This window comes from Pseudophryne corroboree, unplaced genomic scaffold (genome assembly GCF_028390025.1).
Source record: "Pseudophryne corroboree isolate aPseCor3 unplaced genomic scaffold, aPseCor3.hap2 scaffold_271, whole genome shotgun sequence".
Classification (NCBI taxonomy): domain Eukaryota; kingdom Metazoa; phylum Chordata; class Amphibia; order Anura; family Myobatrachidae; genus Pseudophryne; species Pseudophryne corroboree.
Genome location: NW_026969372.1, coordinates 180751 through 203589, shown reverse-complemented (window position 1 = coordinate 203589; position 22839 = coordinate 180751). Strand labels below are relative to the sequence as shown.

The 22839-nt window shown below is 42.3% G+C and overlaps 4 non-coding genes and 1 pseudogene across 4 annotated transcripts; all 5 read left to right on the top strand.

The window, feature by feature from the left end:
* The first annotated feature begins 19581 nt into the window (after window positions 1-19581).
* LOC135013666 (U1 spliceosomal RNA) lies at window positions 19582-19745 on the top strand. The gene has a single exon (XR_010212317.1). It is a non-coding gene; the product is annotated as a U1 spliceosomal RNA (small nuclear RNA).
* Window positions 19746-19897: 152 nt separating this feature from the next.
* Window positions 19898-20039, top strand: LOC135013441 (U1 spliceosomal RNA; annotated as a pseudogene).
* A 692-nt stretch (window positions 20040-20731) lies between these two features.
* Window positions 20732-20895, top strand: LOC135013392 (U1 spliceosomal RNA). The gene has a single exon (XR_010212069.1). It is a non-coding gene; the product is annotated as a U1 spliceosomal RNA (small nuclear RNA).
* Window positions 20896-21047: 152 nt separating this feature from the next.
* Window positions 21048-21210, top strand: LOC135013594 (U1 spliceosomal RNA). Its single transcript, XR_010212253.1, has one exon. It is a non-coding gene; the product is annotated as a U1 spliceosomal RNA (small nuclear RNA).
* A 674-nt stretch (window positions 21211-21884) lies between these two features.
* On the top strand, window positions 21885-22048 carry LOC135013665 (U1 spliceosomal RNA). Its single transcript, XR_010212316.1, has one exon. It is a non-coding gene; the product is annotated as a U1 spliceosomal RNA (small nuclear RNA).
* The last annotated feature ends 791 nt before the right edge of the window (window positions 22049-22839 follow it).

The window sequence follows — 22839 nt, the reverse complement described above, 5'->3', positions numbered from 1 at the left end:
CATTAAACAGACTTCCACATGAGAAAGCAGCAAGGATGCAGTGGCGTTAATGTTTCCTGGTGTCAACCTGTATTATTTCAGTAGATATTCAAATGAGGATGCATCTTGCTGCCTTTCCAATGAAGCAAGTTTAATTTAGTAATAGGTGAAAAACCATCCCTACAAAGGTGTTAATCAGAAACTTGGCTTTGTGGACACTTTTCAGAGAACAAATTTGTTAGCATAAAAATAAAGCCAGAAAATGAAGAGCTGTTTAATCACTCAATTGGATTTTTTTGCCAGCATATTTCTTTTTCTCTGCAACCCACTGCTAAATTGTGCTTCCTAGCTGTTTTTATAAAATCACTGAATCAAATCTAACTCTGATTACATCAGAGAAGGCCAGGTACCCTACACCATAAGAGGGGGTTTGAAATTTTGACTTGTCTACATAAAGATCACCAAAATCTGATAACAAGGTCAATTACGTCCCTGGGTGGGATTGAACCACCAACCTTTTGGTTAATAGTCTTACACAGTAACTGATTGCGCCACAGCAACACTTTGCGAAAGTCCATACTGACAAAGGCTAATAAGCATTCATCTAGAACGATTCCTAGAAACATTTTAAAAAGTCAATAATGTGGAGAGTTTTTGTAAGATGTTTCTTCCATCAACCAATGAAGAAACACATTGGTACTTTCCCATGATGAGTGAGTGCTTCAGGATCTCTTGCACTTACATGTGCAGCAGAGTACTGTAATGGAAGCATGCTGGGTCCATAACCCAGAGGTAGGCAGATTGAAACTATCCTCTGCTATATGCATTTTTTTTGTTAATTAAAGTAATCCAAAACTGGGATTGATATTTTTGCTCTTTTATTTTTACTTAAAGTACAATAACTTTTACCATTTTAATTTGTTTTAATAGTATATTGACAGTATTGTTTTCTTTCAAAAATCCAATTAATTTTCTTTACCCGATTATTAAAATGGTAATTGACAAAAACAAACTACATTGTCACCAGAAGAGCAATACAAAATGTACAAATGATATATTAAAATCATCTTTCCAGCTTGAATTTCAATGATGCATTGGGGCAACGATTTTGTGAGAAACATCTTCACCCTTAAATAAAGATTTTCTTAATTCCTTACCTGTGTGCTAATTAGATATCACCTTGTTTTCACATTAAACAGACTTCCACATGAGAAAGCAGCAAGGATGCAGTGGCGTTAATGTTTCCTGGTGTCAACCTGTATTATTTCAGTAGATATTGAAATGAGGATGCATCTTGCTGCCTTTCCAATGAAGCAAGTTTAATTTAGTAATAGGTGAAAAACCATCCCTACAAAGATGTTAATCAGATACTTGGCTTTGTGGACACTTTTCAGAGAACAAATTTGTTAGCATAAAAATAAAGCCAGAAAATGAAGAGCTATTTAATCACTCAATTGGATTTTTTTGCCAGCATATTTCTTTTTCTCTGCAACCCACTGCTAAATTGTGCTTCCTAGCTGTTTTTATAAAATCACTGAATCAAATCTAACTCTGATTACATCAGAGAAGGCCAGGTACCCTACACCATAACAGGGGTTTTCGAAATTTTGACTTGTCTACATAAAGATCACCAAAATCTGATAACAAGGTCAATTACATCCCTGGGTGGGATTGAACCACCAACCTTTTGGTTAATAGCCTTACACAGTAACTGATTGCGCCACAGCAACACTTTGCAAAAGTCCATACTGACAAAGGCTAATAAGCATTCATCTAGAACGATTCCTAGAAACATTTTAAAAAGTCAATAATGTGGAGAGTTTTTGTAAGATGTTTCTTCCATCAACCAATGAAGAAACACATTGGTACTTTCCCATGATGAGTGAGTGCTTCAGGATCTCTTGCACTTACATGTGCAGCAGAGGACTGTAATGGAAGCATGCTGGGTCCATAACCCAGAGGTAGGCAGATTGAAACTATCCTCTGCTATATGCATTTTTTTTTGTTAATTAAAGTAATCCAAAACTGGTATTGATATTTTTGCTCTTTTATTTTTACTTAAAGTACAATAACTTTTACCATTTTAATTTGTTTTAATAGTATATTGACAGTATTGTTTTCTTTCAAAAATCCACTTAATTTTCTTTACCCGATTATTAAAATGGTAATTGACAAAAACAAACTACATTGTCACCAGAAGAGCAATACAAAATGTACAAGTGATATATTAAAATCATCTTTCCAGCTTGAATTTCAATGATGCATTGGGGCAACGATTTTGTGAGAAACATCTTACCCTTAAATAAAGATTTTCTTAATTCCTTACCTGTGTGCTAATTAGATATCACCTTGTTTTCACATTAAACAGACTTCCACATGAGAAAGCAGCAAGGATGCAGTGGCGTTAATGTTTCCTGGTGTCAACCTGTATTATTTCAGTAGATATTGAAATGAGGATGCATCTTGCTGCCTTTCCAATGAAGCAAGTTTAATTTAGTAATAGGTGAAAAACCATCCCTACAAAGATGTTAATCCGATACTTGGCTTTGTGGACACTTTTTAGAGAACAAATTAGTTAGCATAAAAATAAAGCCAGAAAATGAAGAGCTGTTTAATCACTCAATTGGATTTTTCTGCCAGCATATTTCATTTTCTCTGCAAACCACTGCTAAATTGTGCTTCCTAGCTGTTTTTTGATAAAATCACTTAATCAAATCTAACTCTGATTACATCAGAGTAGGCCAGGTACCCTACACCATAAGAGGGGGTTTGAAATTTTGACTTGTCTACTTAAAGATCACCAAAATCTGATGACAAGGTCAATAACATCCCTGGGTGGGATTGAACCACCAACCCTTTCGTTAATAACCAAACACACTAACCGATTGCACCACAGAGACACTTTGCAAAAGTACATACTGACAAAGGCTAATAAGCATTCATCTAGAACGTTTCCTAGAAAACTTTAAAAAGTCAATAATCTGGAGAGTTTTTGTAAGATGTTTCTTCCATCAACCAATGAAGAAACGCATTGGTACTTTCCCATGATGAGTGAGTGCTTCAGGTTCTCTTGCACTTACATGTGCAGCAGAGTACTGCAATGGAAGCATGCTGGGCCCCTTAACCCAGAGGTAGGCAGATTGAAACTATCCTCTGCTATATGCATTTTTTTTTGTTAATTAAAGTAATCCAAAACTGGGATTGATATTTTTGCTCTTTTATTTTTACTTAAAGTACAATAACTTTTACCATTTTAATTTGTTTTAATAGTATATTGACAGTATTGTTTTCTTTCAAAAATCCACTTAATTTTCTTTACCCTATTATTAAAATGGTAATTGACAAAAACAAACTACATTGTCACCAGAAGAGCAATACAAAATGTACAAGTGATATATTAAAATCATCTTTCCAGCTTGAATTTCAATGATGCATTGGGGCAACGATTTTGTGAGAAACATCTTCACCCTTAAATAAAGATTTTCTTAATTCCCTACCTGTGTGCTAATTAGATATCACCTTGTTTTCACATTAAACAGACTTCCACATGAGAAAGCAGCAAGGATGCAGTGGCGTTAATGTTTCCTGGTGTCAACCTGTATTATTTCAGTAGATATTGAAATGAGGATGCATCTTGCTGCCTTTCCAATGAAGCAAGTTTAATTTAGTAATAGGTGAAAAACCATCCCTACAAAGATGTTAATCAGATACTTGGCTTTGTGGACACTTTTCAGAGAACAAATTTGTTAGCATAAAAATAAAGCCAGAAAATGAAGAGCTGTTTAATCACTCAATTGGATTTTTTTGCCAGCATATTTCTTTTTCTCTGCAAACCACTGCTAAATTGTGCTTCCTAGCTGTTTTTATAAAATCACTGAATCAAATCTAACTCTGATTACATCAGAGAAGGCCAGGTACCCAACACCATAACAGGGGTTTTTGAAATTTTGACTTGTCTACTTAAAGATCACCAAAATCTGATAACAAGGTCAATTACATCCCTGGGTGGGATTGAACCACCAACCTTTTGGTTAATAGCTGTACACACTAACTGATTGCGCCACAGCGACACTTTGCAAAAGTACATACTGACAAAGGCTAATAAGCATTCATCTAGAACGTTTCCTAGAAAAACTTTAAGTAGTCAATAATCTGGAGAGTTTTTGTAAGATGTTTCTTCCATCAACCAATGAAGAAACACATTGGTACTTTCCCATGATGAGTGAGTACTTCAGGATCTCTTGCAATTACATGTGCAGCAGAGTACTGTAATGGAAGCATGCTGGGTCCATAGCCCAGAGGTAGGCAGATTGAAACTATCCTCTGCTATATGCGTTTTTTTTTGTTAATTAAAGTAATCCAAAACTGGGATTGATATTTTTGCTCTTTTATTTTTACTTAAAGTACAATAACTTTTACCATTTTCATTTGTTTTAATAGTATATTGACAGTATTGTTTTCTTTCAAAAATCCACTTAATTTTCTTTACCCGATTATTAAAATGGTAATTGACAAAAACAAACTACATTGTCACCAGAAGAGCAATACAAAATGTACAAGTGATATATTAAAATAATCTTTCCAGCTTGAATTTCAATGATGCATTGGGGCAACGATTTTGTGAGAAACATCTTCACCCTTAAATAAAGATTTTCTTAATTCCTTACCTGTGTGCTAATTAGATATCACCTTGTTTTCACATTAAACAGACTTCCACATGAGAAAGCAGCAAGGATGCAGTGGCGTTAATGTTTCCTGGTGTCAACCTGTATTATTTCAGTAGATATTCAAATGAGGATGCATCTTGCAGCCTTTCCAATGAAGCAAGTTTAATTTAGTAATAGGTGAAAAACCATCCCTACAAAGGTGTTAATCAGAAACTTGGCTTTGTGGACACTTTTCAGAGAACAAATTTGTTAGCATAAAAATAAAGCCAGAAAATGAAGAGCTGTTTAATCACTCAATTGGATTTTTTTGCCAGCATATTTCTTTTTCTCTGCAACCCACTGCTAAATTGTGCTTCCTAGCTGTTTTTATAAAATCACTGAATCAAATCTAACTCTGATTACATCAGAGAAGGCCAGGTACCCTACACCATAAGAGGGGGTTTGAAATTTTGACTTGTCTACATAAAGATCACCAAAATCTGATAACAAGGTCAATTACGTCCCTGGGTGGGATTGAACCACCAACCTTTTGGTTATTAGCCTTACACAGTAACTGATTGCGCCACAGCAACACTTTGCAAAAGTCCATACTGACAAAGGCTAATAAGCATTCATCTAGAACGATTCCTAGAAACATTTTAAAAAGTCAATAATGTGGAGAGTTTTTGTAAGATGTTTCTTCCATCAACCAATGAAGAAACACATTGGTACTTTCCCATGATGAGTGAGTGCTTCAGGATCTCTTGCACTTACATGTGCAGCAGAGTACTGTAATGGAAGCATGCTGGGTCCATAACCCAGAGGTAGGCAGATTGAAACTATCCTCTGCTATATGCATTTTTTTTTGTTAATTAAAGTAATCCAAAACTGGGATTGATATGTTTGCTCTTTTATTTTTACTTAAAGTACAATAACTTTTACCATTTTAATTTGTTTTAATAGTATATTGACAGTATTGTTTTCTTTCAAAAATCCAATTAATTTTCTTTACCCGATTATTAAAATGGTAATTGACAAAAACAAACTACATTGTCACCAGAAAAGCAATACAAAATGTACAAATGATATATTAAAATCATCTTTCCAGCTTGAATTTCAATGATGCATTGGGGCAACGATTTTGTGAGAAACATCTTCACCCTTAAATAAAGATTTTCTTAATTCCTTACCTGTGTGCTAATTAGATATCACCTTGTTTTCACATTAAACAGACTTCCACATGAGAAAGCAGCAAGGATGCAGTGGCGTTAATGTTTCCTGGTGTCAACCTGTATTATTTCAGTAGATATTGAAATGAGGATGCACCTTGCTGCCTTTCCAATGAAGCAAGTTTAATTTAGTAATAGGTGAAAAACCATCCCTACAAAGATGTTAATCAGATACTTGGCTTTGTGGACACTTTTCAGAGAACAAATTTGTTAGCATAAAAATAAAGCCAGAAAATGAAGAGCTATTTAATCACTCAATTGGATTTTTTTGCCAGCATATTTCTTTTTCTCTGCAACCCACTGCTAAATTGTGCTTCCTAGCTGTTTTTATAAAATCACTGAATCAAATCTAACTCTGATTACATCAGAGAAGGCCAGGTACCCTACACCATAAAAGGGGTTTTCGAAATTTTGACTTGTCTACATAAAGATCACCAAAATCTGATAACAAGGTCAATTACGTCCCTGGGTGGGATTGAACAACCAACCTTTTGGTTAATAGCCTTACGCAGTAACTGATTGCACCACAGCAACACTTTGCAAAAGTCCATACTGACAAAGGCTAATAAGCATTCATCTAGAACGATTCCTAGAAACATTTTAAAAAGTCAATAATGTGGAGAGTTTTTGTAAGATGTTTCTTCCATCAACCAATGAAGAAACACATTGGTACTTTCCCATGATGAGTGAGTGCTTCAGGATCTCTTGCACTTACATGTGCAGCAGAGTACTGTAATGGAAGCATGCTGGGTCCATAACCCAGAGGTAGGCAGATTGAAACTATCCTCTGCTATATGCATTTTTTTTTTGTTAATTAAAGTAATCCAAAACTGGGATTGATATTTTTGCTCTTTTATTTTTACTTAAAGTACAATAACTTTTACCATTTTAATTTGTTTTAATAGTATATTGACAGTATTGTTTTCTTTCAAAAATCCACTTAATTTTCTTTACCCGATTATTAAAATGGTAATTGACAAAAACAAACTAGATTATCACCAGAAGAGCAATATAAAATGTTCAAGTAATATATTAAAATCATCTTTCCAGCTTGGATTTCAATGATGCATTGGGGCAACGATTTTGTGAGAAACATCTTCACCCTTAAATAAAGATTTTCTTAATTCCTTACCTGTGTGCTAATTAGAGATCACCTTGTTTTCACATTAAACAGACTTCCACATGAGAAAACAGCAAAGATGCAGTGGCGTTAATGTTTCATGGTGTCAACCTGTATTATTTCCGTAGATATTGAAATGAGGATACATCTTGCTGCCTTTCCAATGAAGCAAGTTTAATTTAGTAATAGGTGAAAAACCATCCCTACAAAGATGTTAATCAGATACTTGGCTTTGTGGACACTTTTCAGAGAACAAATTTGTTATCATAAAAATAAAGCCAGAAAATGAAGAGCTGTTTAATCACTCAATTGGATTTTTCTGCCAGCATTTTTCTTTTTCTCTGCAACCCACTGCTAAATTGTGCTTCCTAGCTGTTTTTTTTATAAAATCACTTAATTAAATCTAACTCTGATTACATCAGAGAAGGCCAGGTACCCTACACCATAAGAGGGGGTTTGCAATTTTGACTTGTCTACTTAAATATCACCAAAATCTGATCACAAGGTCAATCACGTCCCTGGGTGGGATTGAACCACCAACCTTTTGATTAATAGCTGAACACACTAACCGATTGCGCCACAGAGACACTTTGCAAAAAGTAAATACTGACAAAGACTAATAAGCATTCATCTAGAACGTTTCCTAGAAAAACTTTAAAAAGTCAATAATCTGGAGAGTTTTTGTAAGATGTTTCTTCCAGCAACCAATGAAGAAACACATTGGTACTTTCGCATGATGAGTGAGTGCTTCAGGATCTCTTGCACTTACATGTGCAGCAGAGTACTGTAATGGAAGCATGCTGGGTCCATAACCCAGAGGTAGGCAGATTGAAACTATCCTTTGCTATATGCATTTTTTTTTGTTCATTAAAGTAATCCAAAACTGGGATTGATATTTTAGCTTTTATTTTTACTTAAAGTACAATAACTTTTACCATTTTAATTTGTTTTAATAGTATATTGACAGTATTGTTTTCTTTCAAAAATCCACTTAATTTTCTTTACCCGATTATTAAAATGGTAATTGACAAAAACAAACTACATTGTCACCAGAAGAGCAATATAAAATGTACAAGTGATGTATTAAAATCATCTTTCCAGCTTGAATTTCAATGATGCATTGGGGCAACGATTTTGTGAGAAACATCTTCACCCTTAAATAAAGATTTTCTTAATTCCTTACCTGTGTGCTAATTAGATATCACCTTGTTTTCACATTAAACAGACTTCCACATGAGAAAGCAGCAAGGATGCAGTGGCGTTAATGTTTCCTGGTGTCAACCTGTATTATTTCAGTAGATATTGAAATGAGGATGCATCTTGCTGCCTTTCCAATGAAGCAAGTTTAATTTAGTAATAGGTGAAAAACCATTCCTACAAAGATGTTAATCAGATATTTGGCTTTGTGGACACTTTTCAGAGTACAAATTTGTTAGCATAAAAGTAAAGCCAGAAAACGAAGAGCTGTTTAATCACTCAATTGGATTTTTTTGCCAGCATATTTCTTTTTCTCTGCAAACCACTGCTAAATTGTGCTTCCTAGCTGTTTTTATAAAATCACTGAATCAAATCTAACTCTGATTACATCAGAGAAGGCCAGGTACCCTACACCATAACAGGGGTTTTTGAAATTTTGACTTGTCTACTTAAAGATCACCAAAATCTGATAACAAGGTCAATTACGTCCCTGGGTGGGATTGAACCACCAACCTTTTGGTTAATAGCCGTACACACTAACTGATTGCGCCACAGCGACACTTTGCAAAAGTACATACTGACAAAGGCTGATAAGCATTCATCTAGAACGTTTCCAAGAAAAACTTTAAATAGTCAATAATCTGGAGAGTTTTTGTAAGATGTTTCTTCCATCAACCAATGAAGAAACACATTGGTACTTTCCCATGATGAGTGAGTGCTTCAGGATCTCTTGCAATTACATGTGCAGCAGAGTACTGTAATGGAAGCATGCTGGGTCCATAGCCCAGAGGTAGGCAGATTGAAACTATCCTCTGCTATATGCATTTTTTTTTTGTTAATTAAAGTAATCCAAAACTGGGATTGATATTTTTGCTCTTTTATTTTTACTTAAAGTACAATAACTTTTACCATTTTAATTTGTTTTAATAGTATATTGACAGTATTGTTTTCTTTCAAAAATCCACTTAATTTTCTTTACCCGATTATTAAAATGGTAATTGACAAAAATAAACTGATGAGGATACTACTGCAGTCTTTGTTTCGTCTGTACCTGCTGAAAGAGCAGCAAAAGGTGGAGATCTTGATGGGACAGTTGAAAGGGCTTGCACTTAGAGAGGTTACTTCCTGGCCTACTGAAGAGAAGAAGACTGTGGACCAGATCCTCAACAGGCTTGCTACCACATTTGACACAAGGACAGTGTCAGAACTTAAAATGCACTTCTTTGCTCGAAAGCAACAACCAGGAGAGTCACTACGGGGCTATGCCCTCAGCTTGCAGGAAGCACTCAGAGATGTTCAGCAAGCAGACCCTGAGCAAGTGCATGACAAAGAGAAAATGTTATTGGACCAGTTCACTGAAGGTGCAAGGGGCGAATTTGTAAAACTCAGCTGCGACTATTGAGATTGCAGAAGCCTGGAAGCACATTCCTGGATTTTAAAGAGGCTGCGATTAAAGTTCTAGGCTCCAGTCTTACTTCAGGGGCTGTTCCACAAGAGTCTATTCCAGAGATGCCACGGTATCAAGAGAATTCTGATGCCCAGGAGTCAAGTTTTAAAGGAGCTACTTACCCACCTACAGTAAAAGGAGTGACAGTGCCATGTTCAAAGACATGCATATTTGACTCTTCTAGTGAGTTACGAAGTCTGCTGGCTGAACTGACACGTGGTGTGACAGAGATGCGCAGAGACCTGCAGATTCTGAAGAGACAGCAGGCACTGCTCCATGAAGAAATGGAATGGTGCCAGGAGAGGAGACCACTGAACAGTTCCCAATGGGACCTACATAGAAACAGGGAGACACTTTTTTCCAACCACTTTGCCTCCCAAAGGCGACCCATTTTTCAAAGCTGTGAAGGAAGCGGACATATTAAGAGAGAATTTGAGCAGCCAGATCATTTAAACTCCAAATTCATGTGGTTAACCCGTTATGTTAGCCAAAGCCCGGTGGTTCAAGTTTGCATCAATGGAGTCTCAATGCCCGCTCTCTTAGACACTGGATCACAAGTGACCACAATACAAGCAACACAGTTTGAGCAGCATTGGACTGAGGAACAGATGTTTCCGTCAACTTCCACATTGATAAACCCGATTGCAAGCAATGGGCACTGCATCCCTTGCAAAGGATACTCGGAAGCTGAAATTCAAATCGGACGAACAGTGCTACCACAGCAAGGCTTCATCATCACCACTGCCCAAGATGATGGATTGCCTCCAGTGATAGTGGGCATGAATGTGTTGCGGAACTGCTGTGAGGAGCTCGTAGCAGCACTCCAAGGAGAGTTTCAAACTGACAAGCTCCAGGAGAAACAAGGCCTTCAACCTGGGATAGCCAAACAAAAGGGAAGAATGATAACAGAATTATCTGTAAGAGAGGAACATGAAAAAAATAAGGCTAGCCAAATAATGATAGAAATGCCCATCTCCAGTGTCCAGATTATCCGAAAGAATGCTTCAATGTTAGGCATGAATAATATAGCATCCAGTTCTAGAAACTGTGAGCAACCTATTCAAGGAACCAGTTTTGACCACCTGCAAGATAAAAGTCAGATGATAAGACACCTCAAAGCCTTACTGAAGATTGGGAAATACCTGACCAAGCGACAAAGGCAAGAATCCTCGCCAGAACTCCTGAAGTTGTTGAGACAGCGAGAAAGGCTGTTTGAAGAGAAAGGACAGTTTGTTCGATGTAGTGTGGATCCTAATACTCATTATAGGATCAGTCAACTTGTAATTCCAAGACAAAGTGCTTGTTATGTGCTTGAAGAATATCACGACAAGTCAGGTCACCCTGGGTGCAAAAGGATGGAAACAAGCATCTGGAAAAAGTTCTTTTGGGTTGAAATGAGGGAAGACATCAAGAGATGGTGCCGAAACTGTCCAACCTGTTCTGTAAGAAGAACCTTGCTGCCTCTTTCTCTCCAGAATCCATTGTCCCAAACCAGCTGTGATACTGAATCCCAAGATGGAATGGAAGAGGCTCATAAAATGTATTTACAGCAGACTAAGGTGGTTTGTCACCGACAAGGAGGCAAGAAGACTAGGGCTTGCAAAACAGAAAACCACCATAGTCAGCTGCAGTTTTGTACAGCATGTCCCAAAGACAGTTTAGAAAGAGTTCAATACTCATCCATGGCAGGGGGGTTGAGGTTTCCTAGACAAACTTTTCAAGACCATATACTGTCCAGATTTCAACCGATTGCTCCAGGAGCATGTGTTAATGTACTATAGCACAAAAGGAATTATACCTATCAGATACTGATGTTAAAAATGTTGATAAATGTTAATGTTTCAGACATAATCTGTGTTCACTAATGAATGTGACTGGATATAGTGAGAAGTTTATATAGGGATAAAACCAAAATGCGTGAGGACACGCATGTTTTGGGGGGGGGGGCACGTGTGATATCCCATAACAACAAGGACATTTTTGACAACAGTGTAGTTGCCTGTGCCATTTTAAATAAAGTTTATTTAAAAGAAAATTGAACAGCAGTTTGAGAAGTCAGTTGGAGCCATGGTGAGGAAAGAGCTGGCGACGCCATTACGCAGAGATGAGCAGCTGAGAGAGGGGAGACAAATAAGCTGAAAATTGCATGAGAGAGTAAGCAGTAGTGCAAAATACAGCAGTGGAAGTGCAGCAATTAACAAGTAAGAACGCCATGACACTCTCAGCCAAGAGAGTGCACAGCAAGTGTCAGAGACAGGAGAGTATAAAGCCTTTATACCAATGCTGACTGGCCTACATCTGAGGGGAAACTGCCTCAGAAACATCTATTGACTGGGTGAGATAAATCCATATTTATACTGAAACCTACTCCACTGCAAAGGACATTATCCTATATTTACTATACCTATGCAGCGATTTACATGGGAAGCAGCTCCAGTTTGTTTTAAACAATCATCTTTACTACACAGAGCTACAATATTTTGTTCACAGCTAAAGGAGACAATAGCTGCATATAACTATGTAACAACATAACCGGGCCCCAACGTGCACATAGAGACTCCCTGCAGTGACACCAATGTTATCTGGGACTTAAATATTGTCTGCATAAGTTGATTTCTATTACTAAGCAACATAGTATTAATCTCAGATTTAGTTATATTACCATTTGTGTAATGACTTAAAGTGTATATGGTGTCTGTGTTTAAGTTGCTTGAATCAAATCTTTCCCTTCCCTACTGTAATCAGTTCCTTTTCTGAGTTATGTGGTAAACCATTTATTCTTTCATACAAAGCCCTGCCTGCCTTTCTTTGTGTCTGGGGAAACCTTGCCTCTCTGCCAGGAATAGAGAAGAGCTGCTGCTGAAGGAGGAATAGTCCATCAAGGTATCCCTGACCTGTTCCACATAGTTTACACACTTGTTATACCGGGGTGTTACATTGTGTGTGACTGACCTTAGGAAGAAACCGGAGCCTCCGCTGCAGTGACCCAGCAACCAGGGCACGGGAGTATACAGTGCCGCTGGGAGTGATGAAGCTGCAGTAAAGATGTCTATTAGACCTAGCCTGCTGCAGCCCTTGTAGATTCTCATAAAAAAAGTTCTTCTTTTCTTGTCAAAATTAATAGCTAAGAATAGGCTGCTTGAGGCAGGCCCCTGTTAAGTGGCCTGCTACTGAAGGCAACAACTACAAACTGAGCTCCCTGTTCATGGAAGCGGGGTTATAGAGGAGAATGCGCTGAGCATCTTGGGAACAGTCAAAAGCTTTGAGCCGGTTGGTGCCTCAGATCAAGATCCTACTCTACACCCCAATGTGAATCCTTGTGGAGTCCAGTGTACCCCACAGAAGAAATTAATGTGTCACACCCATTGGCAGCAACCTTAGAATAGCTGCTGACGGGCACAATTGAGAAAGGAAGGGGGGGGGGGACATTTGAATCCAGCACATAGATGCAATTCAAATATGTAATTTGAACCTTCCTATTTTAAAATATAATGGATGAACCTCACCCTGTGAGAACAATCTTCATGATATAGAGATCTCATATGCAAAATAAGTATGAGTTGGGATAGGGCTGGGGAGGGTGGCTGCTCGGGCAGCCCCTCCCCCGTCAAGTTAAGGAGATTCAACTGAGGAAGCACAAGGGAACTCTCGTCTGGGGACAACAACTGCAGGGAGACCACATCTTTTCAGATGAACATGGGAGGGCGGAAGGCTGCCTAATACTGAAGCACCATCAAATATCAAACCATATGCAATAACTAGTACAAGCATTCCTGGGGGAAGGTCTGCAGGAGACGAATTTGCATACGGTGATGCCATCCAAGCAGTGGGCCAAAGTTGGCTGGAACCCTCATCTGCATATGAAAAGAGAAAAGGGTTATGCAGGGCATGGCGGCCTTTTGCGGCGCTTGGATGACCCCTAGTTCGCATTAAACACCTCCACCCTCCTTCGGTGTGGGGCTCATGTTGACTATGCCCCAGCCCCTGAAGCATTCAAGCTGATTTCTTGCAGCAGCTGGGCACTGTAACAGCTCCAGAGCTGCTCTGTAAGGCAAATAAAAGGGTGTGGGCCCTGCAGCACTACCTGTAGTTCGCATTGTGCGTTGGAAGGCACAAAGTAATCAGACGGGAGAAGTCAGGATAGTGCGCAAGGGCATAGAAGGGAGCGGCTCAAGAAAAGAGATTGGAAAATTCAGGGCTATGTCGTGTAGATGATGGCCTAACAGGAGGCTTTAAAATTTTGGGCTATGTCGTATTATGTTGGGTGAGAAAAAACTGCCTGTAGTTTTTCCTGCATCTGAGGAATTAAATGAAGTGTGTGATGATGCGTGGGTTTCCCCCGATAAAAACTGTTAATTCCTAAAAAGTTATTAGCATCATACCCCTTCCCGCCAGAGGATAGGGCACATTGGGAAACACCCCCTAGGGTGAATAAAGCGCTCACACGCTTGTCTAAACAGGTGGCACTACCGTCCCCGGATACGGCCGCCCTTAAGGAACCTGCTGACAGAAAGCAGTAAAATATCCTAAAATGTATATACACTCACACGGGTGTGATACTGCGACCAGCAATCGCCTCAGCCTGGATGTGCAGTGCTGGGGTGGCTTGGTCGGATTCCCTGACTGACAATATTGATACCCTAGATAGGGACAGTATATTACTGACTATAGAGCATTTAAAAGATGCTTTCTATATATGCGTTGTGCACAGAGGGATATTTGCCGACTGGCATCAAGAGTAAGTGCGCTGTCCATTTCTGCCAGAAGAGGGTTATGGACAAGACAGTTGTCAGGTGATGCTGATTCCAAAAGGCATATGGAAGTATCGCCTTATAAAAGGGAGGAGTTATTTGGGGTAGGTCTAACAGACCTGGTGGCCACGGCAACGGCTGGGAAATCCACATTTTTACCCCAGGTAGCCTCTCAACATAAGAAGACGCCGTATTATCAGGCGCAGTCCTTTGGGCCCCATAAGGGCAAGCGGGCAAAAGGCTCCTCATTTCTGCCCCGTGGCAGAGGGAGAGGAAAAAGGCTGCAGCAAACAGCCAGTTCCCAGGAACAGAAACGGTGGGGGCCCGTCTCATAAATTTCAGCGTGCAGTGGGCTCACTCACAGGTGGACCCCTGGATCCTTCAGGTGGTATCTCAGGGGTACAAATTGGAATTTGAGACGTCTCCCCTTCGCCGTTTTCCTAAAGTCTGCTTTACCGACGTCTCCCTCCGACAGGGAGGCGGTATGGGAAGCCATTCACAAGCTGTATTCCCAGCAGGTGATAATCAAGGTACCCCTCCTACAACAGGGAAAGGGGTATTATTCCACGCTGTTTGTGGTACCGAAGCCGGACGGCTCGGTGAGACCTAATTTAAATCTGAAATCCTTGAACACTTACATACAAAGGTTCAAATTCAAGATGGAGTCACTCAGAGCGGTGATGGCAAACCGGGAAGAAGGGGATTATATGGTGTCTCTGGACATCAAGGATGCTTATCTCCATGTCCCAAATTACCCTTCTCACCAAGGGTACCTCAGGTTTGTGGTACAGAACTGTCACTATCAGTTTCAGACGCTGCCGTTTGGTTTGTCCACGGCACCCCGGGTCTTTACCAAAGTAATGGCCGAAATGATGATACTCCTTCGAAGGAAGGGAGTTTTAATTATCCCTTACTTGGACGATCTCCGGATAAGGGCAAGATCCAGGGAACAGTTGGTAGTCGGGGTAGCACTATCTCAGGTAGTGTTGCGGCAGCACGGTTGGATTCTTAATATTCCAAAATCGCAGCTGATTCCGACGACACGTCTTCTATTCCTAAGGATGATCCTGGACACAGTCCAGAAAATAAGAATTTACTTACCGATAATTCTATTTCTCATAGTCCGTAGTGGATGCTGGGGACTCCGAAAGGACCATGGGGAATAGCGGCTCCGCAGGAGACTGGGCACAAAGTAAAAGCTTTAGGACTAGCTGGTGTGCACTGGCTCCTCCCCCTATGACCCTCCTCCAAGCCTCAGTTAGGATACTGTGCCCGGACGAGCGTACACAATAAGGAAGGATTTTGAATCCCGGGTAAGACTCATACCAGCCACACCAATCACACCGTACAACTTGTGATCTGAACCCAGTTAACAGCATGATAACAGAAGGAGCCTCTGAAAAGATGGCTCACAACAACAATAACCCGATTTTTGTAACAATAACTATGTACAAGTAATGCAGACAATCCGCACTTGGGATGGGCGCCCAGCATCCACTACAGACTATGAGAAATAGAATTATCGGTAAGTAAATTCTTATTTTCTCTAACGTCCTAGTGGATGCTGGGGACTCCGAAAGGACCATGGGGATTATACCAAAGCTCCCAACCGGGTGGGAGAGTGCGGATGACTCTGCAGCACCGAATGAGAGAACTCCAGGTCCTCCTCAGCCAGGGTATCAAATTTGTAGAATTTAGCAAACATGTTTTCCCCTGACCAAGTAGCTGCTCGGCAAAGTTGTAAAGCCGAGACCCCTCGGGCAGCCGCCCAAGATGAGCCCACTTTCCGTGTGGAATGGGCTTTTACAGATTTTGGCTGTGGCAGGCCTGCCACAGAATGTGCAAGCTGAATTGTACTACAAATCCAACGAGCAATCGTCTGCTTAGAAGCAGGAGCACCCAGCTTGCTGGGTGCATACAGGATAAACAGCGAATCAGATTTTCTGACTCCAGCCGTCCTGGAAACATATATTTTCAGGGCCCTGACTACGTCCAGCAACTTGGAATCCTCCAAGTCCCTAGTAGCCGCAGGCACCACATATGAAAAATTAGGTAAGGGCTTTTATAGGATAAAGCCGCCAATTCTGAGACACGATGTACAGAGAGCCAACGTAAAAAATAACAATGTTTATTAATAAAACATATAAAAAGATTAATTGTCAAATAACCGGTGAAAAATATATATAAATATATATAAGAACATTCTACCTTTGAGAAAGTCACGTGAACGTGACGAAACGCGTCAGGACCCGCCCCTATCCACACTCAGCTCAGGTGAAATCTTCCAGGTGTTCCTTGGTCCCCGCTGCACCCTCCTTCTACAGCATCCGACATCAGCGGCTTCAGCGCACACGCCGCCACGACCGGGTTGTGAGAGAGACGATCCATTCCTTTCCGCTGCACAGCGTATATGGGCATTGCAGGACATTGAAGCCGAGGACGCTCGGCTCTTACCAGCCCATTTTGGAAAGGTATTGAATATCAATTTCAACTGAGGGACTTTTTTATTCATTAGGATCCTACCAACACACCTGGTATTTATCAACTATCTAACAAGTGAATCACGGAACTTTTCACCCCAATAAGCTGAGTCATTACAATATACCACTAGTTCACGTCTAGTGACTGTTCTTATATATATTTGTATATATTTTTCACCGGTTATTTGACAATTAATCTTTTTATATGTTTTATTAATAAACATTGTTATTTTTTACGTTGGCTCTCTGTACATCATGTTTCGTTCCTGATATTCAGCGCAGCCGTTTGTTCTTTTTCTATGCTATCACCACAATACTACACATAGTATTCCGGCAAGCGCAGACTATCAGGAACATAAAATTGTGATTATTTAATTCTATGAAACACGTATTGGTTTTCACTTTTTATTTTGATGATTAGGCACTCGTTTGTTGCAGTTTTTTGTTTTGGTCAATTCTGAGACACGCCTGGCTGAAGCCAGGGCTAACAGCATTACCACTTTCCATGTGAGATATTTTAAGTCCACAGTGGTGAGTGGTTCAAACCAATGTGATTTTAGGAATCCCAAAACTACATTGAGATCCCAAGGTGCCACTGGAGGCACAAAAGGAGGCTGTATATGCAGTACTCCCTTGACAAACGTCTGAACTTCAGGAACAGAAGCCAGTTCTTTTTGGAAGAATATTGACAGGGCCGAAATTTGAACCTTAATGGACCCTAATTTGAAGCCCATAGACAGTCCTGTTTGCAGGAAATGCGGGAAACGACCCAGTTGAAATTCCTCTGTAGGGGCCTTCCTGGCCTCGCACCACGCAACATATTTACGCCAAATACGGTGATAATGTTGTATGGTTACATCCTTCCTGGCTTTGATCAGGGTAGGGATGACTTCATCCGGAATGCCTTTTTCCTTCAGGATCCGGCGTTCAACCGCCATGCCGTCAAACGCAGCCGCGGTAAGTCTTGGAACAGACATGGTCCCTGCTGGAGCAGGTCCTTTCTTAGAGGTAGAGGCCACGGGTCTTCCGTGAGCATCTCTTGAATTTCCGGGTACCAAGTCCTTCTTGGCCAATCCGGAGCCACGAGTATAGTCTTTACTCCTCTCCTTCTTATGATTCTCAGTACTTTTGGTATGAGAGGAAGAGGAGGGAACACATACACTGACTGGTACACCCACGGTGTTACCAGAGAGTCCACAGCTATTGCCTGAGGGTCCCTTGACCTGGCGCAATATCTGTCCAGTTTTTTGTTGAGGCGGGACGCCATCATGTCCACCCTTTGGTTTTTCCCAACGGTTCACAATCATGTGGAAGACTTCTGGGTGAAGTCCCCACTCCCCCGGGTGAAGATCGTGTCTGCTGAGGAAGTCTGCTTCCCAGTTGTCCACTCCCGGAATGAACACTGCTGACAGTGCTATCACATGATTCTCCGCCCAGCGAAGAATCCTTGCCACTTCCATCATTGCCCTCCTGCTTCTTGTGCCGCCCTGTCTGTTTACGTGGGCGACTGCCGTGATGTTGTCCGACTGGATCAACACCGGCTGACCCTGAAGCAGAGGTCTTGCCTGACTTAGGGCATTGTAAATGGCCCTTAGTTCCAGGATATTTATGTGAAGTGACGTTTCCATGCTTGACCACAAGCCCTGGAAATTTCTTCCCTGTGTGACTGCTCCCCAGCCTCTCAGGCTGGCATCCGTGGTCACCAGGACCCAATCCTGAATGCCGAATCTGCGGCCCTCTAGGAGATGAGCACTCTGTAACCACCACAGGAGAGACACCCTTGTCCTTGGAGACAGGGTTATCCGCTGATGCATTTGAAGATGCGATCCGGACCATTTGTCCAGCAGATCCCACTGAAAAGTTCTTGCGTGGAATCTGCCGAATGGAATCGCTTCGTAAGAAGCCACCATCTTTCCCAGGACCATTGTGCATTGATGTACTGACACTTGGCCTGGTCTTAGGAGGTTCCTGACTATGTCGGATAACTCCTTGGCTTTCTCCTCCGGGAGAAACACCTTTTTCTGTACTGTGTCCAGAATCATCCCTAGGAACAGCAGACGTGTCGTCGGAATCAGCTGCGATTTTGGAATATTTAGAATCCATCCGTGCTGTCGTAGTACTACTTGAGATAGTGCTACTCCGACCTCTAACTGTTCTCTGGACCTTGCCTGCTTACTTTGTGCCTTCCAATGCACAATGCAAACTACAGGTAGTGCTGCAGGGCCCACACCCTTTTACTTGCCGTACAGAGCAGCTCTGGAGCTGTTACAGTGCCCAGCTGCTGCAAGAAATCAGCTTGAATGCTTCAGGGGCTGGGGCATAGCCAACATGAGCCCCACACCGAAGGAGGGTGGAGGTGTTTAATGCGAACTAGGGGTCATCCAAGCGCCGCAAAAGGCCGCCATGCCCTGCACGCCCCTTTTCTCTTTTCATATGCAGACGAGGGTTGAAGCCAACTTTGACCCACTGCTTGGATGACATCACCGTATGCAAATCCATCTGCTGCAGGCCTTCCCCCAGGAATGCTTGCACTAGTTGTTGCATTTGGTTTGTTGTTTGGGGGTGCTTCATTATTAGGCAGCCTTCTGCCCTCCCATGTTCATCTGAAAATTTGTGTTCTCCCTGCAGTTGTTGTCCCCAGATGAGAGTTCCCTTGTGCTGCCTCAGTTGAATCTCCTTTACTTGACAGAGATGTGCCTGAGCAGCGGCCCTCCCCAGCCCTATCCCAAATCATACTTATTTTGCATAGGAGATACCATGGTCATGAAGATTGTTCTCCCAGGGTGAGGCTCATTCATTGCATTCTGGGTATGCTGACCCCTGTGATTTCCCCAAATGTGGGAAACTCGACTGCATTATTTGTGGTAGTGGGGGACTGTGTTTGTGCTTTCCTCTGGTCAGCTCTGGTAAAAGTCAGATTTATTTGTCTCAGATCTTCCTCTAGCCTTGTTCTTCTTTCGAGAGTTCCCTTGTGCTGCCTCAGTTGGATCTCCTTCACTTGACAGGGGGGTACCCGAGCAGCGACCCTCCCCAGCTCTAGCCCAACTTCTACTTACCTGGCAGGTGAGATACTATGATCATGTAGGTGCTTCTCCCAGGGCAAGGCTCACCCATTGCACTCTGGGTGTGCTGCTCCTGCGATTTCCCCAAATGTGGGAAACTTGACTGCATAATTTGTGTTTCCCCTGGTCGGCTCTCATATAATTCAGATCTCTTTGTCTCAGGTCTCTCTCCAGCCTAGTTTGCTGTCTGTTTCAACTTCTCTTTTCTTGAGCCGCTCCCTTCTATGCCCTTGCGCACTATCCTGACTTCTCCCGTCTGCTTACTTTGTGCCTTCCAATGCACAATGCAAACTACAGGTAGTGCTGCAGGGCCCACACCCTTTTACTTGCCGTTCAGAGCAGCTCTGGAGCTGTTACAGTGCCCAGCTGCTGCAAGAAATCAGCTTGAATGCTTCAGGGGCTGGGGCATAGCCAACATGAGCCCCACACCGAAGGAGGGTGGAGGTGTTTAATGCGAACTAGGGGTCATCCAAGCGCCGCAAAAGGCCGCCATGCCCTGCACGCCCCTTTTCTCTTTTCATATGCAGACGAGGGTTGAAGCCAACTTTGACCCACTGCTTGGATGACATCACCATATGCAAATCCATCTGCTGCTGGCCTTCCCCCAGGAATGCTTGTACTAGTTGTTGCATTTGGTTTGTTGTTTGGGGGTGCTTCAGTATTAGGCAGCCTTCTGCCCTCCCATGTTTATCTGGAAATATGTGTTCTCCCTGCAGTTGTTGTCCCCAGATGAGAGTTCCCTTGTGCTGCCTCAGTTGAATCTCCTTTACTTGACAGAGATGTGCCTGAGCAGCGGCCCTCCCCAGCCCTATCCCAAATCATACTTATTTTGCATAGGCGATACCATGGTCATGAAGATTGTTCTCCCAGGGTGAGGTTCATTCATTGCATTCTGGGTATGCTGACCCCTGTGATTTCCCCAAATGTGGGAAACACGACTGCATTATTTGTGGTAGTGGGGGACTGTGTTTGTGCTTTCCTCTGGACAGCTCTGGTAAAAGTCAGATTTATTTGTCTCAGATCTTCCTCTAGCCTTGTTCTTCTTTCGAGAGTTCCCTTGTGCTGCCTCAGTTGGATCTCTTTCACTTGACAGGGGGGTGCCAGAGCAGCGACCCTCCCCAGCTCTAGCCCAACTCCTACTTACCTGCCAGGTGAGACACTTTGATCATGAAGGTGCTTCTCCCAGGGCAAGGCTCACCCATTGCACTCTGGGTGTGGTGCCCCTGCGATTTCCCCAAATGTGGGAAGCTTGACTGCATAATTTGTGTTTCCCCTGGTCAGCTCTCGTATAATTCAGATCTCTTTGTCTCAGGTCTCTCTCCAGCCTAGTTTGCTGTCTGTTTCCACTTCTTTTTTCATGAGCCCCTCCCTTTTATACCCTTGTGCACTATCCTGACTTCTCCTCCTGTCTGCTTACTTTGTGCCTTCCAATGCACAATGCAAACTACAGGTAGTGCTGCAGGGCCCACACCCTTTTACTTGCCGTACAGAGCAGCTCTGGAGCTGTTACAGTGCCCAGCTGCTGCAAGAAATCAGCTTGAATGCTTCAGGGGCTGGGGCATAGCCAACATGAGCCCCACACCGAAGGAGGGTGGAGGTGTTTAATGTGAACTAGGGGTCATCCAAGCGCCGCAAAAGGCCGCCATGCCCTGCACGCCCCTTTTCTCTTTTCATATGCAGACGAGGGTTGAAGCCAACTTTGACCCACTGCTTGGATGACATCACCGTATGCAAATCCATCTGCTGCAGGCCTTCCCCCAGGAATGCTTGCACTAGTTGTTGCATTTGGTTTGTTGTTTGGGGGTGCTTCAGTATTAGGCAGCCTTCTGCCCTCCCATGTTCATCTGAAAATATGTGTTCTCCCTGCAGTTGTTGTCCCCAGATGAGAGTTCCCTTGTGCTGCCTCAGTTGAATCTCCTTTACTTGACAGAGATGTGCCTGAGCAGCGGCCCTCCCCAGCCCTATCCCAAATCATACTTATTTTGCATAGGAGATACCATGGTCATGAAGATTGTTCTCCCAGGGTGAGGTTCATTCATTGTATTCTGGGTATGCTGACCCCTGTGATTTCCCCAAATGTGGGAAACTCGACTGCATTATTTGTGGTAGTGGGGGACTGTGTTTGTGCTTTCCTCTGGTCAGCTCTGGTAAAAGTCAGATTTATTTGTCTCAGATCTTCCTCTAGCCTTGTTCTTCTTTCGAGAGTTCCCTTGTGCTGCCTCAGTTGGATCTCTTTCACTTGACAGGGGGGTGCCCGAGCAGCGACCCTCCCCAGCTCTAGCCCAACTCCTACTTACCTGCCAGGTGAGATACTATGATCATGAAGGTGCTTCTCCCAGGGCAAGGCTCACCCATTGCACTCTGATTTCCCCAAATGTGGGAAGCTTGACTGCATAATTTGTGTTTCCCCTGGTCGGCTCTCGTATAATTCAGATCTCTTTGTCTCAGGTCTCTCTCCAGCCTAGTTTGCTGTCTGTTTCCACTTCTTTTTTCATGAGCCCCTCCCTTTTATACCCTTGTGCACTATCCTGACTTCTCCTCCTGTCTGCTTACTTTGTGCCTTCCAATGCACAATGCAAACTACAGGTAGTGCTGCAGGGCCCACACCCTTTTACTTGCCGTACAGAGCAGCTCTGGAGCTGTTACAGTGCCCAGCTGCTGCAAGAAATCAGCTTGAATGCTTCAGGGGCTGGGGCATAGCCAACATGAGCCCCACACCGAAGGAGGGTGGAGGTGTTTAATGCGAACTAGGGGTCATCCAAGCGCCGCAAAAGGCCGCCATGCCCTGCACGCCCCTTTTCTCTTTTCATATGCAGACGAGGGTTGAAGCCAACTTTGACCCACTACTTGGATGACATCACCGTATGCAAATCCATCTGCTGCAGGCCTTCCCCCAGGAATGCTTGCACTAGTTGTTGCATTTGGTTT